This window comes from Schistocerca cancellata, unplaced genomic scaffold, assembly GCF_023864275.1.
Source record: "Schistocerca cancellata isolate TAMUIC-IGC-003103 unplaced genomic scaffold, iqSchCanc2.1 HiC_scaffold_669, whole genome shotgun sequence".
Lineage (NCBI taxonomy): Eukaryota > Metazoa > Arthropoda > Insecta > Orthoptera > Acrididae > Schistocerca > Schistocerca cancellata.
The window spans coordinates 18,823-34,172 of NW_026046680.1; the positions used below are offsets into that span (position 1 = coordinate 18,823).

A 15,350-nucleotide genomic window follows, 5' to 3' on the forward strand; every position below is an offset into this window, starting at 1 on the left:
GCATTCGCACCATTCCTATCCCTGTCCGTGTCCCCGTCCCGACTTGTCCCGACTTTGCTCGACTGCCGCTCGCTGCCGCTCGGGTCGTGGTCCATATGACAGCGCAAGCACGACAAACGTCTGCGGGACGAGACGAGACGAGACGAGACGACTAAGGAATAAGTTCGTGGTTACAAATCAAATTTGGAACTCAACACACCTACACAACAATAGGCGGTGACGTATTTCAGAAATCACCTGCCGATTCGTAGTGTTTTGTCGTTTTCAAAGTCTTCTTGGCAAACTTGGTTAGCACATTCTCCCTCAAACTGAGTTAATTACTGCATTTTCGTTCCATTACAGTAGTTTAAAAGGCTTAAGGAAGCATCTTTGTCACAACAGAAAGGTAGTTTGAAAATTGGGCTGGCGACATAACAAAAAAAAAAAAACAGTAAGGGAGCCAACAGTACCCGGGTTTCCCAGGCGGTCACCCATCCAAGTACTAGCCGGGCCCGATGATGCTTAACTTCGGTGATCGGACGAGAACCGGTGTATTCATCATGGTATGGCCGTTGGCGCTCATCTAATGTAGGAGCACGGCAGAATTCGCGTTCGGCTTTTCTCCCAACACACAAAATGTTAGTTTTCGGCCGCATTTGACGAAAGCGCTTCCTTCCGCAACCGCCAGTTCCTCGAGGACGGCGCGGGGAGGCACGCCCGGCGTCCCAGCAGAGTGACGGCCGAATTGGCGGGCGCACCGCCGCGTGTGTGAGACGCACTGCTGCTCGTTGCACCCCCTGTCATTCGCTGGGCGCGTGCAGCCTTCGACACTAGCGGAGGACGCATCTTGTCCCTGGTGTTCAGCGGAGGGCCTGTGCGGGGTGTGGCAGTGTCGTGCTGGAGGGCCCACTGGTAGCGATGTGGGCTTCCTCGCCTCGCCACGCCTCGCCTCGCCTCGCCTCACACCAGGTGTCTGCGTAGTTTGCAGTGCATTCGCACCATTCCTATCCCTGTCCCTGTCCCCGTCCCGACTTGTCCCGACTTTGCTCGACTGCCGCTCGCTGCCGCTCGGGTCGTGGTCCATATGACAGCGCAAGCACGACAAACGTCTGCGGGACGAGACGAGACGAGACGAGACGAGACGACTAAGGAATAAATTCGTGGTTACAAATCAAATTTGGAACTCTACACTCCTACACGACAATAGGCGGTGACGTATTTCAGAAATCACCTGCCGATTCGTACTGTTTTGTCGTTTTCAAAGTCTTCTTGGCAAACTTGGTTAGCACATTCTCCCTCAAACTGAGGTAATTACTGCATTTTCGTTCCATTACAGTAGTTTAAAAGGCATAAGGAAGCATCTTTGTCACAACAGAAAGGTAGTTTGAAAATTGGGCTGGCGACATAACAAAAAAAAAACAGTAAGGGAGCCAACAGCACCCGGGTTTCCCAGGCGGTCACCCATCCAAGTACTAGCCGGGCCCGATGATGCTTAACTTCGGTGATCGGACGAGAACCGGTGTATTCATCATGGTATGGCCGTTGGCGCTCATCTAATGTAGGAGCACGGCAGAATTCGCGTTCGGCTTTTCTCCCAACACACAAAATTTTAGTTTTCGGCCGCATTTGACGAAAGCGCTTCCTTCCGCAACCGCCAGTTCCTCGAGGACGGCGCGGGGAGGCACGCCCGGCTTCCCAGCAGAGTGACGGCCGAATTGGCGGGCGCACCGCCGTGTGTGTGAGACGCACTGGTGCTCGTTGCACCCCCTGTCATTCGCTGGGCGCGTGCAGCCTTCGACACTAGCGGAGGACGCATCTTGTCCCTGGTGTTCAGCGGAGGGCCTGTGCGGGGTGTGGCAGTGTCGTGCTGGAGGGCCCACTGGTAGCGATGTGGGCTTCCTCGCCTCGCCACGCCTCGCCTCGCCTCGCCTCACACCAGGTGTCTGCGTAGTTTGCAGTGCATTCGCACCATTCCTATCCCTGTCCCTGTCCCCGTCCCGACTTGTCCCGACTTTGCTCGACTGCCGCTCGCTGCCGCTCGGGTCGTGGTCCATATGACAGCGCAAGCACGACAAACGTCTGCGGGACGAGACGAGACGAGACGAGACGACTAAGGAATAAGTTCGTGGTTACAAATCAAATTTGGAACTCAACACACCTACACAACAATAGGCGGTGACGTATTTCAGAAATCACCTGCCGATTCGTAGTGTTTTGTCGTTTTCAAAGTCTTCTTGGCAAACTTGGTTAGCACATTCTCCCTCAAACTGAGTTAATTACTGCATTTTCGTTCCATTACAGTAGTTTAAAAGGCTTAAGGAAGCATCTTTGTCACAACAGAAAGGTAGTTTGAAAATTGGGCTGGCGACATAACAAAAAAAAAAAACAGTAAGGGAGCCAACAGCACCCGGGTTTCCCAGGCGGTCACCCATCCAAGTACTAGCCGGGCCCGATGATGCTTAACTTCGGTGATCGGACGAGAACCGGTGTATTCATCATGGTATGGCCGTTGGCGCTCATCTAATGTAGGAGCACGGCAGAATTCGCGTTCGGCTTTTCTCCCAACACACAAAATGTTAGTTTTCGGCCGCATTTGACGAAAGCGCTTCCTTCCGCAACCGCCAGTTCCTCGAGGACGGCGCGGGGAGGCACGCCCGGCGTCCCAGCAGAGTGACGGCCGAATTGGCGGGCGCACCGCCGCGTGTGTGAGACGCACTGCTGCTCGTTGCACCCCCTGTCATTCGCTGGGCGCGTGCAGCCTTCGACACTAGCGGAGGACGCATCTTGTCCCTGGTGTTCAGCGGAGGGCCTGTGCGGGGTGTGGCAGTGTCGTGCTGGAGGGCCCACTGGTAGCGATGTGGGCTTCCTCGCCTCGCCACGCCTCGCCTCGCCTCGCCTCACACCAGGTGTCTGCGTAGTTTGCAGTGCATTCGCACCATTCCTATCCCTGTCCCTGTCCCCGTCCCGACTTGTCCCGACTTTGCTCGACTGCCGCTCGCTGCCGCTCGGGTCGTGGTCCATATGACAGCGCAAGCACGACAAACGTCTGCGGGACGAGACGAGACGAGACGAGACGACTAAGGAATAAGTTCGTGGTTACAAATCAAATTTGGAACTCAACACACCTACACAACAATAGGCGGTGACGTATTTCAGAAATCACCTGCCGATTCGTAGTGTTTTGTCGTTTTCAAAGTCTTCTTGGCAAACTTGGTTAGCACATTCTCCCTCAAACTGAGTTAATTACTGCATTTTCGTTCCATTACAGTAGTTTAAAAGGCTTAAGGAAGCATCTTTGTCACAACAGAAAGGTAGTTTGAAAATTGGGCTGGCGACATAACAAAAAAAAAAAACAGTAAGGGAGCCAACAGCACCCGGGTTTCCCAGGCGGTCACCCATCCAAGTACTAGCCGGGCCCGATGATGCTTAACTTCGGTGATCGGACGAGAACCGGTGTATTCATCATGGTATGGCCGTTGGCGCTCATCTAATGTAGGAGCACGGCAGAATTCGCGTTCGGCTTTTCTCCCAACACACAAAATTTTAGTTTTCGGCCGCATTTGACGAAAGCGCTTCCTTCCGCAACCGCCAGTTCCTCGAGGACGGCGCGGGGAGGCACGCCCGGCTTCCCAGCAGAGTGACGGCCGAATTGGCGGGCGCACCGCCGTGTGTGTGAGACGCACTGGTGCTCGTTGCACCCCCTGTCATTCGCTGGGCGCGTGCAGCCTTCGACACTAGCGGAGGACGCATCTTGTCCCTGGTGTTCAGCGGAGGGCCTGTGCGGGGTGTGGCAGTGTCGTGCTGGAGGGCCCACTGGTAGCGATGTGGGCTTCCTCGCCTCGCCACGCCTCGCCTCGCCTCGCCTCACACCAGGTGTCTGCGTAGTTTGCAGTGCATTCGCACCATTCCTATCCCTGTCCCTGTCCCCGTCCCGACTTGTCCCGACTTTGCTCGACTGCCGCTCGCTGCCGCTCGGGTCGTGGTCCATATGACAGCGCAAGCACGACAAACGTCTGCGGGACGAGACGAGACGAGACGAGACGACTAAGGAATAAGTTCGTGGTTACAAATCAAATTTGGAACTCAACACACCTACACAACAATAGGCGGTGACGTATTTCAGAAATCACCTGCCGATTCGTAGTGTTTTGTCGTTTTCAAAGTCTTCTTGGCAAACTTGGTTAGCACATTCTCCCTCAAACTGAGTTAATTACTGCATTTTCGTTCCATTACAGTAGTTTAAAAGGCTTAAGGAAGCATCTTTGTCACAACAGAAAGGTAGTTTGAAAATTGGGCTGGCGACATAACAAAAAAAAAAAAACAGTAAGGGAGCCAACAGCACCCGGGTTTCCCAGGCGGTCACCCATCCAAGTACTAGCCGGGCCCGATGATGCTTAACTTCGGTGATCGGACGAGAACCGGTGTATTCATCATGGTATGGCCGTTGGCGCTCATCTAATGTAGGAGCACGGCAGAATTCGCGTTCGGCTTTTCTCCCAACACACAAAATGTTAGTTTTCGGCCGCATTTGACGAAAGCGCTTCCTTCCGCAACCGCCAGTTCCTCGAGGACGGCGCGGGGAGGCACGCCCGGCGTCCCAGCAGAGTGACGGCCGAATTGGCGGGCGCACCGCCGCGTGTGTGAGACGCACTGCTGCTCGTTGCACCCCCTGTCATTCGCTGGGCGCGTGCAGCCTTCGACACTAGCGGAGGACGCATCTTGTCCCTGGTGTTCAGCGGAGGGCCTGTGCGGGGTGTGGCAGTGTCGTGCTGGAGGGCCCACTGGTAGCGATGTGGGCTTCCTCGCCTCGCCACGCCTCGCCTCGCCTCGCCTCACACCAGGTGTCTGCGTAGTTTGCAGTGCATTCGCACCATTCCTATCCCTGTCCCTGTCCCCGTCCCGACTTGTCCCGACTTTGCTCGACTGCCGCTCGCTGCCGCTCGGGTCGTGGTCCATATGACAGCGCAAGCACGACAAACGTCTGCGGGACGAGACGAGACGAGACGAGACGACTAAGGAATAAGTTCGTGGTTACAAATCAAATTTGGAACTCAACACACCTACACAACAATAGGCGGTGACGTATTTCAGAAATCACCTGCCGATTCGTAGTGTTTTGTCGTTTTCAAAGTCTTCTTGGCAAACTTGGTTAGCACATTCTCCCTCAAACTGAGTTAATTACTGCATTTTCGTTCCATTACAGTAGTTTAAAAGGCTTAAGGAAGCATCTTTGTCACAACAGAAAGGTAGTTTGAAAATTGGGCTGGCGACATAACAAAAAAAAAAAACAGTAAGGGAGCCAACAGCACCCGGGTTTCCCAGGCGGTCACCCATCCAAGTACTAGCCGGGCCCGATGATGCTTAACTTCGGTGATCGGACGAGAACCGGTGTATTCATCATGGTATGGCCGTTGGCGCTCATCTAATGTAGGAGCACGGCAGAATTCGCGTTCGGCTTTTCTCCCAACACACAAAATTTTAGTTTTCGGCCGCATTTGACGAAAGCGCTTCCTTCCGCAACCGCCAGTTCCTCGAGGACGGCGCGGGGAGGCACGCCCGGCTTCCCAGTAGAGTGACGGCCGAATTGGCGGGCGCACCGCCGTGTGTGTGAGACGCACTGGTGCTCGTTGCACCCCCTGTCATTCGCTGGGCGCGTGCAGCCTTCGACACTAGCGGAGGACGCATCTTGTCCCTGGTGTTCAGCGGAGGGCCTGTGCGGGGTGTGGCAGTGTCGTGCTGGAGGGCCCACTGGTAGCGATGTGGGCTTCCTCGCCTCGCCACGCCTCGCCTCGCCTCGCCTCACACCAGGTGTCTGCGTAGTTTGCAGTGCATTCGCACCATTCCTATCCCTGTCCCTGTCCCCGTCCCGACTTGTCCCGACTTTGCTCGACTGCCGCTCGCTGCCGCTCGGGTCGTGGTCCATATGACAGCGCAAGCACGACAAACGTCTGCGGGACGAGACGAGACGAGACGAGACGACTAAGGAATAAGTTCGTGGTTACAAATCAAATTTGGAACTCAACACACCTACACAACAATAGGCGGTGACGTATTTCAGAAATCACCTGCCGATTCGTAGTGTTTTGTCGTTTTCAAAGTCTTCTTGGCAAACTTGGTTAGCACATTCTCCCTCAAACTGAGTTAATTACTGCATTTTCGTTCCATTACAGTAGTTTAAAAGGCTTAAGGAAGCATCTTTGTCACAACAGAAAGGTAGTTTGAAAATTGGGCTGGCGACATAACAAAAAAAAAAAAACAGTAAGGGAGCCAACAGCACCCGGGTTTCCCAGGCGGTCACCCATCCAAGTACTAGCCGGGCCCGATGATGCTTAACTTCGGTGATCGGACGAGAACCGGTGTATTCATCATGGTATGGCCGTTGGCGCTCATCTAATGTAGGAGCACGGCAGAATTCGCGTTCGGCTTTTCTCCCAACACACAAAATGTTAGTTTTCGGCCGCATTTGACGAAAGCGCTTCCTTCCGCAACCGCCAGTTCCTCGAGGACGGCGCGGGGAGGCACGCCCGGCGTCCCAGCAGAGTGACGGCCGAATTGGCGGGCGCACCGCCGCGTGTGTGAGACGCACTGCTGCTCGTTGCACCCCCTGTCATTCGCTGGGCGCGTGCAGCCTTCGACACTAGCGGAGGACGCATCTTGTCCCTGGTGTTCAGCGGAGGGCCTGTGCGGGGTGTGGCAGTGTCGTGCTGGAGGGTCCACTGGTAGCGATGTGGGCTTCCTCGCCTCGCCACGCTTCGCCTCGCCTCGCCTCACACCAGGTGTCTGCGTAGTTTGCAGTGCATTCGCACCATTCCTATCCCTGTCCCTGTCCCCGTCCCGACTTGTCCCGACTTTGCTCGACTGCCGCTCGCTGCCGCTCGGGTCGTGGTCCATATGACAGCGCAAGCACGACAAACGTCTGCGGGACGAGACGAGACGAGACGAGACGAGACGACTAAGGAATAAATTCGTGGTTACAAATCAAATTTGGAACTCTACACTCCTACACGACAATAGGCGGTGACGTATTTCAGAAATCACCTGCCGATTCGTACTGTTTTGTCGTTTTCAAAGTCTTCTTGGCAAACTTGGTTAGCACATTCTCCCTCAAACTGAGGTAATTACTGCATTTTCGTTCCATTACAGTAGTTTAAAAGGCATAAGGAAGCATCTTTGTCACAACAGAAAGGTAGTTTGAAAATTGGGCTGGCGACATAACAAAAAAAAAACAGTAAGGGAGCCAACAGCACCCGGGTTTCCCAGGCGGTCACCCATCCAAGTACTAGCCGGGCCCGATGATGCTTAACTTCGGTGATCGGACGAGAACCGGTGTATTCATCATGGTATGGCCGTTGGCGCTCATCTAATGTAGGAGCACGGCAGAATTCGCGTTCGGCTTTTCTCCCAACACACAAAATTTTAGTTTTCGGCCGCATTTGACGAAAGCGCTTCCTTCCGCAACCGCCAGTTCCTCGAGGACGGCGCGGGGAGGCACGCCCGGCTTCCCAGCAGAGTGACGGCCGAATTGGCGGGCGCACCGCCGTGTGTGTGAGACGCACTGGTGCTCGTTGCACCCCCTGTCATTCGCTGGGCGCGTGCAGCCTTCGACACTAGCGGAGGACGCATCTTGTCCCTGGTGTTCAGCGGAGGGCCTGTGCGGGGTGTGGCAGTGTCGTGCTGGAGGGCCCACTGGTAGCGATGTGGGCTTCCTCGCCTCGCCACGCCTCGCCTCGCCTCGCCTCACACCAGGTGTCTGCGTAGTTTGCAGTGCATTCGCACCATTCCTATCCCTGTCCCTGTCCCCGTCCCGACTTGTCCCGACTTTGCTCGACTGCCGCTCGCTGCCGCTCGGGTCGTGGTCCATATGACAGCGCAAGCACGACAAACGTCTGCGGGACGAGACGAGACGAGACGAGACGAGACGACTAAGGAATAAATTCGTGGTTACAAATCAAATTTGGAACTCTACACTCCTACACGACAATAGGCGGTGACGTATTTCAGAAATCACCTGCCGATTCGTACTGTTTTGTCGTTTTCAAAGTCTTCTTGGCAAACTTGGTTAGCACATTCTCCCTCAAACTGAGGTAATTACTGCATTTTCGTTCCATTACAGTAGTTTAAAAGGCATAAGGAAGCATCTTTGTCACAACAGAAAGGTAGTTTGAAAATTGGGCTGGCGACATAACAAAAAAAAAACAGTAAGGGAGCCAACAGCACCCGGGTTTCCCAGGCGGTCACCCATCCAAGTACTAGCCGGGCCCGATGATGCTTAACTTCGGTGATCGGACGAGAACCGGTGTATTCATCATGGTATGGCCGTTGGCGCTCATCTAATGTAGGAGCACGGCAGAATTCGCGTTCGGCTTTTCTCCCAACACACAAAATTTTAGTTTTCGGCCGCATTTGACGAAAGCGCTTCCTTCCGCAACCGCCAGTTCCTCGAGGACGGCGCGGGGAGGCACGCCCGGCTTCCCAGCAGAGTGACGGCCGAATTGGCGGGCGCACCGCCGTGTGTGTGAGACGCACTGGTGCTCGTTGCACCCCCTGTCATTCGCTGGGCGCGTGCAGCCTTCGACACTAGCGGAGGACGCATCTTGTCCCTGGTGTTCAGCGGAGGGCCTGTGCGGGGTGTGGCAGTGTCGTGCTGGAGGGCCCACTGGTAGCGATGTGGGCTTCCTCGCCTCGCCACGCCTCGCCTCGCCTCGCCTCACACCAGGTGTCTGCGTAGTTTGCAGTGCATTCGCACCATTCCTATCCCTGTCCCTGTCCCCGTCCCGACTTGTCCCGACTTTGCTCGACTGCCGCTCGCTGCCGCTCGGGTCGTGGTCCATATGACAGCGCAAGCACGACAAACGTCTGCGGGACGAGACGAGACGAGACGAGACGACTAAGGAATAAGTTCGTGGTTACAAATCAAATTTGGAACTCAACACACCTACACAACAATAGGCGGTGACGTATTTCAGAAATCACCTGCCGATTCGTACTGTTTTGTCGTTTTCAAAGTCTTCTTGGCAAACTTGGTTAGCACATTCTCCCTCAAACTGAGGTAATTACTGCATTTTCGTTCCATTACAGTAGTTTAAAAGGCATAAGGAAGCATCTTTGTCACAACAGAAAGGTAGTTTGAAAATTGGGCTGGCGACATAACAAAAAAAAAACAGTAAGGGAGCCAACAGCACCCGGGTTTCCCAGGCGGTCACCCATCCAAGTACTAGCCGGGCCCGATGATGCTTAACTTCGGTGATCGGACGAGAACCGGTGTATTCATCATGGTATGGCCGTTGGCGCTCATCTAATGTAGGAGCACGGCAGAATTCGCGTTCGGCTTTTCTCCCAACACACAAAATTTTAGTTTTCGGCCGCATTTGACGAAAGCGCTTCCTTCCGCAACCGCCAGTTCCTCGAGGACGGCGCGGGGAGGCACGCCCGGCTTCCCAGCAGAGTGACGGCCGAATTGGCGGGCGCACCGCCGTGTGTGTGAGACGCACTGGTGCTCGTTGCACCCCCTGTCATTCGCTGGGCGCGTGCAGCCTTCGACACTAGCGGAGGACGCATCTTGTCCCTGGTGTTCAGCGGAGGGCCTGTGCGGGGTGTGGCAGTGTCGTGCTGGAGGGCCCACTGGTAGCGATGTGGGCTTCCTCGCCTCGCCACGCCTCGCCTCGCCTCGCCTCACACCAGGTGTCTGCGTAGTTTGCAGTGCATTCGCACCATTCCTATCCCTGTCCCTGTCCCCGTCCCGACTTGTCCCGACTTTGCTCGACTGCCGCTCGCTGCCGCTCGGGTCGTGGTCCATATGACAGCGCAAGCACGACAAACGTCTGCGGGACGAGACGAGACGAGACGAGACGACTAAGGAATAAGTTCGTGGTTACAAATCAAATTTGGAACTCAACACACCTACACAACAATAGGCGGTGACGTATTTCAGAAATCACCTGCCGATTCGTAGTGTTTTGTCGTTTTCAAAGTCTTCTTGGCAAACTTGGTTAGCACATTCTCCCTCAAACTGAGTTAATTACTGCATTTTCGTTCCATTACAGTAGTTTAAAAGGCTTAAGGAAGCATCTTTGTCACAACAGAAAGGTAGTTTGAAAATTGGGCTGGCGACATAACAAAAAAAAAAAAACAGTAAGGGAGCCAACAGCACCCGGGTTTCCCAGGCGGTCACCCATCCAAGTACTAGCCGGGCCCGATGATGCTTAACTTCGGTGATCGGACGAGAACCGGTGTATTCATCATGGTATGGCCGTTGGCGCTCATCTAATGTAGGAGCACGGCAGAATTCGCGTTCGGCTTTTCTCCCAACACACAAAATGTTAGTTTTCGGCCGCATTTGACGAAAGCGCTTCCTTCCGCAACCGCCAGTTCCTCGAGGACGGCGCGGGGAGGCACGCCCGGCGTCCCAGCAGAGTGACGGCCGAATTGGCGGGCGCACCGCCGCGTGTGTGAGACGCACTGCTGCTCGTTGCACCCCCTGTCATTCGCTGTGCGCGTGCAGCCTTCGACACTAGCGGAGGACGCATCTTGTCCCTGGTGTTCAGCGGAGGGCCTGTGCGGAGTGTGGCAGTGTCGTGCTGGAGGGCCCACTGGTAGCGATGTGGGCTTCCTCGCCTCGCCACGCCTCGCCTCGCCTCGCCTCACACCAGGTGTCTGCGTAGTTTGCAGTGCATTCGCACCATTCCTATCCCTGTCCCTGTCCCCGTCCCGACTTGTCCCGACTTTGCTCGACTGCCGCTCGCTGCCGCTCGGGTCGTGGTCCATATGACAGCGCAAGCACGACAAACGTCTGCGGGACGAGACGAGACGAGACGAGACGACTAAGGAATAAGTTCGTGGTTACAAATCAAATTTGGAACTCAACACACCTACACAACAATAGGCGGTGACGTATTTCAGAAATCACCTGCCGATTCGTAGTGTTTTGTCGTTTTCAAAGTCTTCTTGGCAAACTTGGTTAGCACATTCTCCCTCAAACTGAGTTAATTACTGCATTTTCGTTCCATTACAGTAGTTTAAAAGGCTTAAGGAAGCATCTTTGTCACAACAGAAAGGTAGTTTGAAAATTGGGCTGGCGACATAACAAAAAAAAAAAACAGTAAGGGAGCCAACAGCACCCGGGTTTCCCAGGCGGTCACCCATCCAAGTACTAGCCGGGCCCGATGATGCTTAACTTCGGTGATCGGACGAGAACCGGTGTATTCATCATGGTATGGCCGTTGGCGCTCATCTAATGTAGGAGCACGGCAGAATTCGCGTTCGGCTTTTCTCCCAACACACAAAATTTTAGTTTTCGGCCGCATTTGACGAAAGCGCTTCCTTCCGCAACCGCCAGTTCCTCGAGGACGGCGCGGGGAGGCACGCCCGGCTTCCCAGTAGAGTGACGGCCGAATTGGCGGGCGCACCGCCGTGTGTGTGAGACGCACTGGTGCTCGTTGCACCCCCTGTCATTCGCTGGGCGCGTGCAGCCTTCGACACTAGCGGAGGACGCATCTTGTCCCTGGTGTTCAGCGGAGGGCCTGTGCGGGGTGTGGCAGTGTCGTGCTGGAGGGCCCACTGGTAGCGATGTGGGCTTCCTCGCCTCGCCACGCCTCGCCTCGCCTCGCCTCACACCAGGTGTCTGCGTAGTTTGCAGTGCATTCGCACCATTCCTATCCCTGTCCCTGTCCCCGTCCCGACTTGTCCCGACTTTGCTCGACTGCCGCTCGCTGCCGCTCGGGTCGTGGTCCATATGACAGCGCAAGCACGACAAACGTCTGCGGGACGAGACGAGACGAGACGAGACGACTAAGGAATAAGTTCGTGGTTACAAATCAAATTTGGAACTCAACACACCTACACAACAATAGGCGGTGACGTATTTCAGAAATCACCTGCCGATTCGTAGTGTTTTGTCGTTTTCAAAGTCTTCTTGGCAAACTTGGTTAGCACATTCTCCCTCAAACTGAGTTAATTACTGCATTTTCGTTCCATTACAGTAGTTTAAAAGGCTTAAGGAAGCATCTTTGTCACAACAGAAAGGTAGTTTGAAAATTGGGCTGGCGACATAACAAAAAAAAAAAAAACAGTAAGGGAGCCAACAGCACCCGGGTTTCCCAGGCGGTCACCCATCCAAGTACTAGCCGGGCCCGATGATGCTTAACTTCGGTGATCGGACGAGAACCGGTGTATTCATCATGGTATGGCCGTTGGCGCTCATCTAATGTAGGAGCACGGCAGAATTCGCGTTCGGCTTTTCTCCCAACACACAAAATGTTAGTTTTCGGCCGCATTTGACGAAAGCGCTTCCTTCCGCAACCGCCAGTTCCTCGAGGACGGCGCGGGGAGGCACGCCCGGCGTCCCAGCAGAGTGACGGCCGAATTGGCGGGCGCACCGCCGCGTGTGTGAGACGCACTGCTGCTCGTTGCACCCCCTGTCATTCGCTGGGCGCGTGCAGCCTTCGACACTAGCGGAGGACGCATCTTGTCCCTGGTGTTCAGCGGAGGGCCTGTGCGGGGTGTGGCAGTGTCGTGCTGGAGGGTCCACTGGTAGCGATGTGGGCTTCCTCGCCTCGCCACGCTTCGCCTCGCCTCGCCTCACACCAGGTGTCTGCGTAGTTTGCAGTGCATTCGCACCATTCCTATCCCTGTCCCTGTCCCCGTCCCGACTTGTCCCGACTTTGCTCGACTGCCGCTCGCTGCCGCTCGGGTCGTGGTCCATATGACAGCGCAAGCACGACAAACGTCTGCGGGACGAGACGAGACGAGACGAGACGAGACGACTAAGGAATAAATTCGTGGTTACAAATCAAATTTGGAACTCTACACTCCTACACGACAATAGGCGGTGACGTATTTCAGAAATCACCTGCCGATTCGTACTGTTTTGTCGTTTTCAAAGTCTTCTTGGCAAACTTGGTTAGCACATTCTCCCTCAAACTGAGGTAATTACTGCATTTTCGTTCCATTACAGTAGTTTAAAAGGCATAAGGAAGCATCTTTGTCACAACAGAAAGGTAGTTTGAAAATTGGGCTGGCGACATAACAAAAAAAAAACAGTAAGGGAGCCAACAGCACCCGGGTTTCCCAGGCGGTCACCCATCCAAGTACTAGCCGGGCCCGATGATGCTTAACTTCGGTGATCGGACGAGAACCGGTGTATTCATCATGGTATGGCCGTTGGCGCTCATCTAATGTAGGAGCACGGCAGAATTCGCGTTCGGCTTTTCTCCCAACACACAAAATTTTAGTTTTCGGCCGCATTTGACGAAAGCGCTTCCTTCCGCAACCGCCAGTTCCTCGAGGACGGCGCGGGGAGGCACGCCCGGCTTCCCAGCAGAGTGACGGCCGAATTGGCGGGCGCACCGCCGTGTGTGTGAGACGCACTGGTGCTCGTTGCACCCCCTGTCATTCGCTGGGCGCGTGCAGCCTTCGACACTAGCGGAGGACGCATCTTGTCCCTGGTGTTCAGCGGAGGGCCTGTGCGGGGTGTGGCAGTGTCGTGCTGGAGGGCCCACTGGTAGCGATGTGGGCTTCCTCGCCTCGCCACGCCTCGCCTCGCCTCGCCTCACACCAGGTGTCTGCGTAGTTTGCAGTGCATTCGCACCATTCCTATCCCTGTCCCTGTCCCCGTCCCGACTTGTCCCGACTTTGCTCGACTGCCGCTCGCTGCCGCTCGGGTCGTGGTCCATATGACAGCGCAAGCACGACAAACGTCTGCGGGACGAGACGAGACGAGACGAGACGACTAAGGAATAAGTTCGTGGTTACAAATCAAATTTGGAACTCAACACACCTACACAACAATAGGCGGTGACGTATTTCAGAAATCACCTGCCGATTCGTACTGTTTTGTCGTTTTCAAAGTCTTCTTGGCAAACTTGGTTAGCACATTCTCCCTCAAACTGAGTTAATTACTGCATTTTCGTTCCATTACAGTAGTTTAAAAGGCTTAAGGAAGCATCTTTGTCACAACAGAAAGGTAGTTTGAAAATTGGGCTGACGACATAACAAAAAAAAAAAAAAACAGTAAGGGAGCCAACAGCACCCGGGTTTCCCAGGCGGTCACCCATCCAAGTACTAGCCGGGCCCGATGATGCTTAACTTCGGTGATCGGATGAGAACCGGTGTATTCATCATGGTATGGCCGTTGGCGCTCATCTAATGTAGGAGCACGGCAGAATTCGCGTTCGGCTTTTCTCCCAACACACAAAATGTTAGTTTTCGGCCGCATTTGACGAAAGCGCTTCCTTCCGCAACCGCCAGTTCCTCGAGGACGGCGCGGGGAGGCACGCCCGGCGTCCCAGCAGAGTGACGGCCGAATTGGCGGGCGCACCGCCGCGTGTGTGAGACGCACTGCTGCTCGTTGCACCCCCTGTCATTCGCTGGGCGCGTGCAGCCTTCGACACTAGCGGAGGACGCATCTTGTCCCTGGTGTTCAGCGGAGGGCCTGTGCGGGGTGTGGCAGTGTCGTGCTGGAGGGCCCACTGGTAGCGATGTGGGCTTCCTCGCCTCGCCACGCCTCGCCTCGCCTCGCCTCACACCAGGTGTCTGCGTAGTTTGCAGTGCATTCGCACCATTCCTATCCCTGTCCCTGTCCCCGTCCCGACTTGTCCCGACTTTGCTCGACTGCCGCTCGCTGCCGCTCGGGTCGTGGTCCATATGACAGCGCAAGCACGACAAACGTCTGCGGGACGAGACGAGACGAGACGAGACGAGACGACTAAGGAATAAATTCGTGGTTACAAATCAAATTTGGAACTCTACACTCCTACACGACAATAGGCGGTGACGTATTTCAGAAATCACCTGCCGATTCGTACTGTTTTGTCGTTTTCAAAGTCTTCTTGGCAAACTTGGTTAGCACATTCTCCCTCAAACTGAGGTAATTACTGCATTTTCGTTCCATTACAGTAGTTTAAAAGGCATAAGGAAGCATCTTTGTCACAACAGAAAGGTAGTTTGAAAATTGGGCTGGCGACATAACAAAAAAAAAACAGTAAGGGAGCCAACAGCACCCGGGTTTCCCAGGCGGTCACCCATCCAAGTACTAGCCGGGCCCGATGATGCTTAACTTCGGTGATCGGACGAGAACCGGTGTATTCATCATGGTATGGCCGTTGGCGCTCATCTAATGTAGGAGCACGGCAGAATTCGCGTTCGGCTTTTCTCCCAACACACAAAATTTTAGTTTTCGGCCGCATTTGACGAAAGCGCTTCCTTCCGCAACCGCCAGTTCCTCGAGGACGGCGCGGGGAGGCACGCCCGGCTTCCCAGCAGAGTGACGGCCGAATTGGCGGGCGCACCGCCGTGTGTGTGAGACGCACTGGTGCTCGTTGCACCCCCTGTCATTCGCTGGGCGCGTGCAGCCTTCGACACTAGCGGAGGACGCA

General features: G+C 54.8%; 16 non-coding genes across 16 annotated transcripts; all 16 read right to left on the bottom strand.

The window, feature by feature from the left end:
* Nucleotides 1-437: 437 nt before the first annotated feature.
* On the bottom strand, nt 438-556 carry LOC126138726 (5S ribosomal RNA). The gene has a single exon (XR_007528282.1). It is a non-coding gene; the product is annotated as a 5S ribosomal RNA (ribosomal RNA).
* An 851-nt stretch (nt 557-1,407) lies between these two features.
* Nucleotides 1,408-1,526, bottom strand: LOC126138745 (5S ribosomal RNA). The gene has a single exon (XR_007528300.1). It is a non-coding gene; the product is annotated as a 5S ribosomal RNA (ribosomal RNA).
* Nucleotides 1,527-2,374: 848 nt separating this feature from the next.
* Nucleotides 2,375-2,493, bottom strand: LOC126138748 (5S ribosomal RNA). The gene has a single exon (XR_007528301.1). It is a non-coding gene; the product is annotated as a 5S ribosomal RNA (ribosomal RNA).
* Nucleotides 2,494-3,341: 848 nt separating this feature from the next.
* Nucleotides 3,342-3,460, bottom strand: LOC126138749 (5S ribosomal RNA). The gene has a single exon (XR_007528302.1). It is a non-coding gene; the product is annotated as a 5S ribosomal RNA (ribosomal RNA).
* Nucleotides 3,461-4,309: 849 nt separating this feature from the next.
* LOC126138750 (5S ribosomal RNA) lies at nt 4,310-4,428 on the bottom strand. Its single transcript, XR_007528303.1, has one exon. It is a non-coding gene; the product is annotated as a 5S ribosomal RNA (ribosomal RNA).
* An 848-nt stretch (nt 4,429-5,276) lies between these two features.
* LOC126138751 (5S ribosomal RNA) lies at nt 5,277-5,395 on the bottom strand. Its single transcript, XR_007528304.1, has one exon. It is a non-coding gene; the product is annotated as a 5S ribosomal RNA (ribosomal RNA).
* Nucleotides 5,396-6,244: 849 nt separating this feature from the next.
* On the bottom strand, nt 6,245-6,363 carry LOC126138753 (5S ribosomal RNA). Its single transcript, XR_007528306.1, has one exon. It is a non-coding gene; the product is annotated as a 5S ribosomal RNA (ribosomal RNA).
* Nucleotides 6,364-7,214: 851 nt separating this feature from the next.
* Nucleotides 7,215-7,333, bottom strand: LOC126138754 (5S ribosomal RNA). Its single transcript, XR_007528307.1, has one exon. It is a non-coding gene; the product is annotated as a 5S ribosomal RNA (ribosomal RNA).
* Nucleotides 7,334-8,184: 851 nt separating this feature from the next.
* Nucleotides 8,185-8,303, bottom strand: LOC126138755 (5S ribosomal RNA). Its single transcript, XR_007528308.1, has one exon. It is a non-coding gene; the product is annotated as a 5S ribosomal RNA (ribosomal RNA).
* An 846-nt stretch (nt 8,304-9,149) lies between these two features.
* Nucleotides 9,150-9,268, bottom strand: LOC126138756 (5S ribosomal RNA). The gene has a single exon (XR_007528309.1). It is a non-coding gene; the product is annotated as a 5S ribosomal RNA (ribosomal RNA).
* Nucleotides 9,269-10,117: 849 nt separating this feature from the next.
* On the bottom strand, nt 10,118-10,236 carry LOC126138757 (5S ribosomal RNA). The gene has a single exon (XR_007528310.1). It is a non-coding gene; the product is annotated as a 5S ribosomal RNA (ribosomal RNA).
* An 848-nt stretch (nt 10,237-11,084) lies between these two features.
* On the bottom strand, nt 11,085-11,203 carry LOC126138759 (5S ribosomal RNA). Its single transcript, XR_007528311.1, has one exon. It is a non-coding gene; the product is annotated as a 5S ribosomal RNA (ribosomal RNA).
* Nucleotides 11,204-12,053: 850 nt separating this feature from the next.
* Nucleotides 12,054-12,172, bottom strand: LOC126138760 (5S ribosomal RNA). Its single transcript, XR_007528312.1, has one exon. It is a non-coding gene; the product is annotated as a 5S ribosomal RNA (ribosomal RNA).
* Nucleotides 12,173-13,023: 851 nt separating this feature from the next.
* Nucleotides 13,024-13,142, bottom strand: LOC126138761 (5S ribosomal RNA). The gene has a single exon (XR_007528313.1). It is a non-coding gene; the product is annotated as a 5S ribosomal RNA (ribosomal RNA).
* Nucleotides 13,143-13,993: 851 nt separating this feature from the next.
* LOC126138725 (5S ribosomal RNA) lies at nt 13,994-14,112 on the bottom strand. The gene has a single exon (XR_007528281.1). It is a non-coding gene; the product is annotated as a 5S ribosomal RNA (ribosomal RNA).
* An 851-nt stretch (nt 14,113-14,963) lies between these two features.
* Nucleotides 14,964-15,082, bottom strand: LOC126138762 (5S ribosomal RNA). The gene has a single exon (XR_007528314.1). It is a non-coding gene; the product is annotated as a 5S ribosomal RNA (ribosomal RNA).
* Nucleotides 15,083-15,350: the final 268 nt, after the last annotated feature.